Genomic DNA, 9,610 nt, shown 5'->3' with positions numbered 1-9,610 from the left:
TATAGTAATGACTTAGATGAAAATGTAGATGGGTGGGTTAGTAAATCTGCAGATGATACAAATATCAGTTGAGTTGTGGATAGTGTAGAAGGTTGTCAAAGGATACAACAGGATACTGATTAGTTGTAGATATGAGCAGAGAAATGGCAGATGGAGATTAATCTGGGTAAATGTGAGGTTCTGCAGTTTGGAAAATCAAATGTTAAGGAAAAGTATAAAATTAATGGCAGGACCCTGATTGGCATTCATGTACAGCGGGACCTTGGGGTTCAATTCCATAGCTCCCTGAAAGTGGCCGCACAAGTAGATAGGTTGGTAAAGAAGGCGTATGGTATGCTTGCCTTTACTGGTTGGAGAACCAAGTACAGGAGTCAGGATGCAGCTTTAAAAGACTTTGGTTGGGCAGCACTTAAAGTATTGCTTTCAGTTCTAATTACCACATTGCAAGAAGGATGTGGAAGCTTAGGAGAGAACGCAGAAGAGGTTTACCAGAATGCTGCCTAGATTAGAGGGTATGAGCTATTAGGAGAGACAAGAAAAACTAGAGTTGATTTCTCTGGAGCAGGAGAGGTTGAGGAGAGACTCGATAAAAGTTTACAAAATTATGAGATGCTTATATAGGGTTGATGGTCAGAATCTTTTTCCCAGAGTTGAAATGTCTAAAACCATGGAGCATGCACTTGAGGTGAGAGAGGGGGGAAAGCTCAAAGGAGACATGAAGGGCAAGTTTTTCACACAGAGACTGGTAGGAGTCTGGAACACACTGCCAGGGATGATGGTGGAGGCAGATACAATAGGGCATTTAAGAGGCTTTTTGATAAACGCATGAATATGCAAGGAATGGATGGATACGGATCAAGGGCAGGCGGAAGGGAATAGTTTCATTTGACATGTTTGGAACAACATTGTGGGTCAAAGTGCCCATTCCTATTCTGCACAGTTCTATGTTCTAGCCACGTTGTTCCAGTGCAGTTACAACATTGACATCTACCTGATAAAGTGGAAATTTGCCCTCAAAAGGCAGGACAAATCTAACCCAGCCAATTATGGCCCTATTAGTTGTCTACTCCCAATCATCAGTAAAGTGATGGAAGGTGTCAATAACAGAGCTATAAAGCAGCACCTGCTCAGCAATAACCTGCTCAGTGATGCCCAATTGAGTGGCAAACAGGAGGTCAGAGGCTAGAAATCTTGCAATGAGTAACTCAACTCATGACTCCCCGGAGTCTGTCCAGAAGGCACAAATCAAGAGCGTGAGAGAATGTTCCCCACTTGCCTGATTGAGTACAGCTTCAACAACACTCAAGCCACTTTCCATGAAAAAGAGACCTACTTGATTAGGCCCAAAGCCCTAAGTGTTTCCTCAGTGTCACAGTGTTTGCTGTAACAAAGCGGATCACCTCTGTATAGAATGCTGGAAGTTGCGTGGGAAGAAGGTATGATTTGTCGGGATAAGAAAAGATTTAAAAAACCCAGAGATTAAATTGTAGTTTCGGATACAAGCATAAGTTTGAAGGTAAAAGTTCCTGTGAGTGCAAGAGAGATGCTTAAAGATTAGAGGTAGAAAGGATTTTAATCAAGGGGCAAGGTAACCCCTCATTCCTCAATTGAACAGATAACCCCATTACTGTATTGAACTCCATGATTGTATTAACCCCATTAAGGTATTAAGGGATCCAGGAGCTATTCAAAATCTTGCTGGAGAAACCGTCATTGAGTCATAGAGCTGTACAGCACAGAAATAGACCTTTCAGTCCAACTTGTCCATGCCAACCAGATATTCCTAAATTAAAAACTGAAAGATCTGCGGATGCTGTAAATCAGGAACAAAAACAAAGTTGCTGGAAAAGCTCAGCAGGTCTGGCAGCATCTGTGAAGGCAAAAACAGAGTTAACATTTCACGTCCGGTGACCCTTCCTCAGAACTTAATCTAGTCCCATTTGCCAGCATTTGGCCCATATCCCTCTATACCCTTCCTATTCTTATACCCATCCTTTTAAAAGACATAATTGCATCAGCCTCCACCACTTCCTCTGGCAACTCATTCCACACAGGCACCACCCTCTGTGTGAAAGCATCAGGTCCATTTAAAATCTTTCCCCCTCAGCTTAAACCTGTGCCTCTCTAGTTTTGGATTCCCCTGCTCTGGGAAAACGACCTTGACTATTCACCCTATCCATGCCCCTCATGATTTTATAAATCTCTATAAGGTCACCCCTCAGCCTCCGATGCTCCATGGAAAACAACTCCAGTCTATTCAGCCTCTCCCTATAGTTCAAATCCGCCCACCCTGGCCACATTGTTGTAAATCTTTTCTGAACCCTTTCAAGTTTCACAACATCTTTCCTGTAGCATTGAGACCAGAATTGCACCCAATATTCCAAAAGTAGCCTAACCAATGTTGTATACAGCTTGTACCATGACATCCCAATTTCTATACTCATCATTCTTCCTCCAGAGTACACTGAAAGCCACAGTTTTAATAATTAGAATTAGTGGCAAGTATGTCCCTATTCGATTGCGTAGAGTGCATTTAGAACGTGACTCAATGTCCAGGCAGTGGCAGTTAGAATTATTCTGAAACTACCCAGTGATGGAGTTGTATTTCTCCGGGGTAATGATTTGATAGGGCTGAAGGTCATAGCTTCGTCCATAATCCCACAGTGTCCAAGGAAGATTAAAGTGATGGGACCGTTACAGGTATGACTTTCAGGTATTTTGCCACCATGTGTGATTGGTTAAATATAAACATCACCCCAGAAACGTGTTACAGTACACAAAGCCTTATTTAAACATGAGAATAGTTTTTTTAAGAAAGGAGTTTTAGTAAGGCTTCTTTAATTGAGATTCAGTAAGGGATGGAGAAGGCAAACGGCATGTTAGCTTTCATAGCAAGAGAATTTGAGTATTGGAGCAGGAATGCGTTGCTGTAATTATATAGGCCTTGGCAAGTATACACCTGGAACATCGAGTGCAGTTTTGGTCTCCTTATCTGAGGAAAGATGTTCTGCCTGTGCAGCGAGTGCAACAAAGTTTTACCAGACTGATTGATGGGATGGTCAGAATGATGTACGAAGAGATAGTGGATTGGCTAGAACTACATTGACTACAGTTGAAAAGGATGAGGGGAGATCTCATTGAAATGAATCGGATTCTGATAAGATTAGACAGGGTAGATGCAGAATGTTACTGATGATGATGGAGTCCAGAACCAGGGGTCACAGTGGATAAGGGTAAAGGGTAGTTCTTTTCAAAGACCTAGAGGTATTTCTTCACCCAGATCTTGTAGAATTCTTTGCTACAGGAAACTCTTGAGGCCAAAACATTGAATATTTTCAAGGAACATGTGGATATAGTTCTTTGGGCTAAAAGGATCAATTGTATGGGAGAAAGCAGGAACGGAGACAGAGTTGGATGATCAGCCATGATCCTATTGAATGGTGGAGCAGGCTCTAAGGGTAGAATGGCCTACTCCTGTTCCTATATGCTTCTAAAAATCAGATTTAGAGTTAAATAATTAACACAATCAATTTCTATTGAAGCTCAGGCTGAGAGAATTCTGGAGGGTTATGATATTAACATTCAAATGCTGATCAGGAAGTGGAGACATCCTCACAGACCTACAGTGTGGTACTGCCCAAATATTGCAAGGAGATATCGCAAGGAGTACACAAAATTCCTATGGCAGGATATGCAGGAATATTTTAAAAAAAACACAAGCATGGACAGAACAGTGTTTTTACTGACCGGTCTTCATAAGGATGTAGTAGTCTGTAAAATACACCATAGATATCAGTTAGTGAGCAAATCTCAACATATAATCAAACTAGCAACTTTAATATCCACACCGGTTTTTAAAGAACCATGCAATAAAGTATTAGACCATAACCTATTCTCCTGCCCTCTCCCTGTAACCCTTGATCCCCATACCAATCAAGAATCTATCTCTACCTTAACCATACCCTGCCTCTGCAGCCCTTTGCATCAATGGGTTCCTCACCTTCATCATCCATCCTCTGGCTTAAGAAATTCTCCCTCATCTCAATTCTAAAGGGTTGTCCTTTCACTGAGACTGTCACCTTGGTTCTTAATCTTTCCTACGAGTGGAATCATTAGATTCAAGTTTCAATCGGATCCCCCCTCATCCTTCTTGCTGGGGAACTCCAGAAGGTACAGACCCAGAATCCTCAACCACTCCTCATATGACAAGCCCTTCATCCCAAGGATCTTGTAAATCTCCCCTGGACTCCTCGAACTCCAGCACATTTGGAGGGGGCCCAAACTGCTCACAATATTCCAAATGCAGAGTGACCAGAACATTATACAGCCTAAACAGTTCATCTCTGTTGTTGTATTCTAGCCCTCTTACAATGAATACTAACATTGCATTTGCCTTTCTGACTGCCAACTGAACATGCTTGTTAACTCTAAGAGAATCCTGAACTAGGACTCCCAAGTGCCTTTGTGCTTCAGGTTTTCAAAGCCTTTCCCCTTTATCCTCACTCTCTGTCTTGGCTAGTTAACCAATCTTCTAACAGTGCCAATGTCTTGCCCTAACACCATGGGGGAATTATCTTATTTAGCAGCCTCCTGTGTGGCACCTTGTCAAAGGCCTTCTGGAAATCCAAATAGAGCACATTCACTGGCTCTCCTTTGTCTAACTCGCTTGTTACCCCCTCTAAGAATTCTAACAGGTTTGTCAGGCAAAATACAAAATCAGAAATTAAAAAAAAAACAAGAAATAAAAGAAACAGAGCCAAAAAAAGAAAAATATCCAGATTGACTTAAGTCCTCATCAAAATGAAAAGGAAAATGTCCAAATTTTAAAGACATATCTCCCTGGGCCTTGCCCTGGTTTGGAGTTTCAGTCAGCCTCCTCCAGGGGCACACTCCGCCAATCACCTTTGTTGCTGCCACCAATCATTGGGAGAAGCTGCCTCTGTTGCTGTGGCTGCCACACACGCTCAGGAGGTCAGGCCTGCCCTCCACCCACCTGCTGAAGACGCCAATAAAGTTTTTTCACATGACTCATATCTCATATCTCATCTTCTCACCCTCTCGCTGCTTTTTCAGTTTGAGTGTGAAACAAAAACAGAAATTGCTGGAAAAAGTCGGCAGGTTTGGGAGAATCTGCAGAGAGAAATCAATCTTAATGTTTTGGGTGTAGTGGCTCTTCTTTGAAGCTGATGGCAGGTAGAAGAATGTTGTTTTTTTTAAAGCAGAAGATTGGACGGAGGGAAATGGGGTAAGCAGTAAACGATAGGTGGCGATAGAGCCCAAAGAAAGAAGAGGACAGTCGGACAGACGAAGGTGTGGATACCAATCTGGCTAGGAGGGTGAATAGCTGCTAATGAGGACAATTAGAGGTTAACAGTGGGTTGTGAGTAGTAGCAGTCCATGTGATAAATTGGTAGGACTCCTGGTGAGCATGCTGAATTTCCTTAGCCTCCTGAGGAAGCAGAGAGGCATCATCTTGCCTTCTTGACAAGAGTGGACCAGGACAGTTTATTGGTGATCATCACTCCCAGGAACCTGACACTCATATCCATCTCTACCTGAGCTCCATTGCTCTAAATTTACTTATTCCCTGCTGGTTTTTAAAGGCTTCCCATTAATCTTCACCACATTGTAAGCTTTCTTTTGCTTTCATGCAGTCTCAGGCTTCCATTGTCAGCAATAATTGCCACATCCCACCCCTTAATATGTTTTTTCTTCCTTGGGATTAATTTCTGCTGTGCCTCTTGAACTACCCCCAAAAACTCCAGGATACCAACAATAATTTAGTCGCTGATTTCAATTTATGCTGCAATCTCATTCACCTTGTTTCATATACTGCATGCATTTAAGTACAATGCCCTCAGACTTGTCACCCTTCTCAGCTGTGCCTGAAGTTAGATTCCTACATCTTTCCATACTCTCTGTCTAATTACTTGTTCTGGAACTTTAATAACCACTGCTGAGCCCTCCGCCACCCTCCCCCACTTAACATTTTCCACACAATTGAACCCCTGGTCATGTAAGTCACCAGGACTCTGGTCCCAGTGTGATTCAGGTACAGCCTGTCCCATTGGAACAGCTTCCTCCTTCCCCAGTACTGGGGCCAACGTCCCATGAATTTAAACCAGTTTCTCCCACACCAATCTTTGAGCCACATGTTTACCTCTTTAATCTTGTTGACCCTATGCTAATTTGCTCGTGGTTTAGGTAGTAATCCCGAGAACATTACCTTTTCAGTTCTGCTTTTTAATTTATTTCCTCACTGCTCATAGTCCCTCAACAAAACCTCTTTCCCCAATATTATTGGTACCAATGTTGACCACAACAACTAGATCATTCACTTGTAGTCACACCTTCCTGTCCCTGACCACTGACCAAACTCAAGGAAGTTAATTGAATTAGTGTGACTGCCTCCTGAAACTCAGCATCCAGGTAACTCCCCCTCCTTGCAGCATCACAATGTTTAAAGCTTAGATTCCAGCTCATCAAATCTGAGCCTCAGTTCCTCAAGCAACCAACACTTGCTACAGATGTGGTCACTATTGACCACAATGGGGTCCACCAGCTCCCATACTATGCAATTACAACACTTTGCCTGGCCCTGTTTCAGAGATAATGGGAGCTGCAGATGCTGGAGAATTTATTTCAGAACATCCCTCACCTTCCTGGACCTCTCTGTCTCCATCTCCGGCAACCAGCTAGAAACTGATGTCCATTTCAAGCCCACCGACTCCCACAGCTACCTAGAATACACCTCCTCCCACCCAGCCCCCTGCAAAAATTCCATCCCCTATTCCCAATTTCTTCGCCTCCGCCACATCTGCTCCCAGGATGAGGCATTCCACACCCGCACATCCCAAATGTCCACGTTCTTCAAGGAGCGCAACTGCCCCCCCCACAGTGGTCAAGAGCACCCTCGACCGTGTCTCCTGCATCTCCCGCAACACATCCCTCACACCCCGCCCCCGCAATAACCACCAAAAGAGAATCCCCCTCGTCCTCACATACCACCCCACCAACCTCCAGATACAACGCATCATCCTCCGACACTTCCACCATCTACAATCCGATCCCACCACCCAAGACATTTTTCCATCCCCACCCTTGTCTGCTTTCCAGAGAGACCACTCTCTCCGTAACTCCCTTGTTCGCTCCACACTGCCCTCCAACCCCACCACACCCGGCACCTTCCTCTGCAACCGCAGGAAGTGCTACACTTGCCCCCACACCTCCTCCCTCACCCTCATCCCAGGCCCCAAGATGACTTTCCATATCAATCAGATGTTCACCTGCACATCTGCCAATGTAGTATACTGTATCCACTGTACCCGGTGTGGCTTCCTCTATATTGGGGAAACCAAGCGGAGGCTTGGGGACCGCTTTGCAGAACACCTCCGCTCGGTTCGCAATAAACAACTGCACCTCCCAGTCGCGGACCATTTTAACTTTGTCTTCTTGTGAGTGATATCTGAACCCCTGACCTTTTGACTTATGTTCAATACTTTCCCTTTTTCCTCAAACAACAGACACGATTTCTGTTAGCATATAAATATTTTAATTGTATTTTAAATACAGCCAAATTTAAGAAGCATAATTGATACATTTTAAAATAAAATTACTGAAGTTGTAAACCTGCTCTGCCACTAGAAAATGGCATCTGTTTCTTTTCATATTTTAACCATTAATTTTTTATTGTTAAAATAGTCATTTATAGAACCAAATTCTAAAGCTGCAGCAAGTCAACAATTTCAGCAATTCAGCAGCAGATATTTCAGAAAATCCCAGGGTGGTTCACAATGTCTAAAGCCAGGAAAACACATGCACAGCACACTCCCAAACAAGAGGAAAATGCTACTCTTCTTAATCACCACACAGGCTGACGCCAACCATGTAACTAAGGCTCCTCATAGACAGAAGGGAAGGACCGGAGAGAAACCTGCCTCTCTGAGCATGGTCGAACCTAGCATTTTTCATTTTTACAGGTCAATCAGAACATTACAGCAGTAATGTTGAGAATGGAGGCATTTTTGTTTGGAGCTCTGATCTGGCCTTCTCATTGTATAGGGAAATGCGACACTCATTATCATCTTTTCGTGTTTGGTGAGTGGTCCGGGGGGCGAGAGACGCAGGGGTAGTGAAAGTGCTAGTTGAAAGCATTCCCCATCACCATTTTTGTTTACATCAAGACGTTGGACAGCAATTGAAAACATCCTGACCTCCAACATGATGCTGACTGAAAATCAATGCAAGGATAAAGATCAGTGCAAACCAATCAGCCACCCAGATTCTCAGTGACTGGACAACAGAATCTGGTTACTTTCATTCGTTGACCATGGTTTCAGGTAGATGGGTGGTGGGGGCGGTGGGGGGGGGGGGGGGGGGCGAAGAGAGAAGACATGGCAGTATTTGTACTGGGTTAACTTTGTGTTTAACAGTAATCCTGGCTTAATCCTAGGATTAACTCAATTTCTGCAGAAAACAGTATCTGTCCAAGTTGGAACTGTGGGTGGGGGAACCAATCTTTAAGACAGAGGCAGCAAAGGAATGATTCACCCACTAGTCTGGTTGGGAGAATTATTTTAAAAATGCATTTGTCTAACATGCCCAGAGAAGCAGGACTGACAAGTTAGAGCTGAAGCATAATGAGCTAACAGAGAAAGCTAAACTCTATCAGGTCACCACAGCTTCAAAGAATGAATGACCCACTGACGATCCTGGAGTCTGACACTAAAAAGCCCAACATCACACTCCCCTGGACTTCCTGAACTTTTATATCTTTTGGATCCAGACTAGGACAGACTTCAAGGCAAGTTTAAGTTCTGAAAACATGACAGGTTAATAGCAGATAGACAGGAAGCACCATCTAAGTTGAGCTACAGAATGACACAAGGAGGGCGACTCTTGAAAATTTTCTGCACTTCTTTTCCATCGTTGGCTTTTTGGACTGCATCGAGGACCTACAAGAGAGCGGGAGTAATCAACATAAGTGGAACAACCACCCCTCATATCACCTGCTTAGCAAGCTACACAGAAAGGTGCAATCAGCATCAACTGCATTCTTCAGGTTTGATTTGCTTAATCATGTATTCGTACGCAAGTATTTCCTTAAGAGCACCTCCCTGGAGTTTATTGCTACACAAGTACTAAAACAATGATACTTTATGCCCACACCTTCAACTCAGTCAAAGCTTTCAAAGAAGTAATCAAGCAAAGTTTGGTACAGAACTGAGTTGGGAGACATTTGGACAGAAAGTTGAAAGTTTGGGTTTATTTTCAGAAGTGAAGTAAAGGAGGAGGAGGTCTAGTTACAACTCCAGAACTTAGGACTGAAGCAAATAAAGGCAAGACTGCCAATGGTTGAGTGACTAGAATCAGGAAGTTTCCCCCCCCCCGCCGCCCGAGATAACAAGATGTAGAGCTGGATGGACACAGCTGGCCAAGCAGCATCATAGGAGCAGAAAGCTGACATTTCAGGCCTAGATCCTTCTTCAGAAAACGGGGGAGGGCAAGGGGTTTCTGAAATAAATGGGGAGAGAGGGGGAGGGCGGCTAGAAGATGGATAGGAGGCCACTGAGGTTTTTTCCAAGAGGGAGGAGGGTAACTTCAAGTTAGG

The sequence above is a fragment of the Stegostoma tigrinum genome, chromosome 31 (assembly GCF_030684315.1).
Source record: "Stegostoma tigrinum isolate sSteTig4 chromosome 31, sSteTig4.hap1, whole genome shotgun sequence".
Taxonomy (NCBI): domain Eukaryota; kingdom Metazoa; phylum Chordata; class Chondrichthyes; order Orectolobiformes; family Stegostomatidae; genus Stegostoma; species Stegostoma tigrinum.
Note: the sequence above shows the minus strand (reverse complement) of the source record.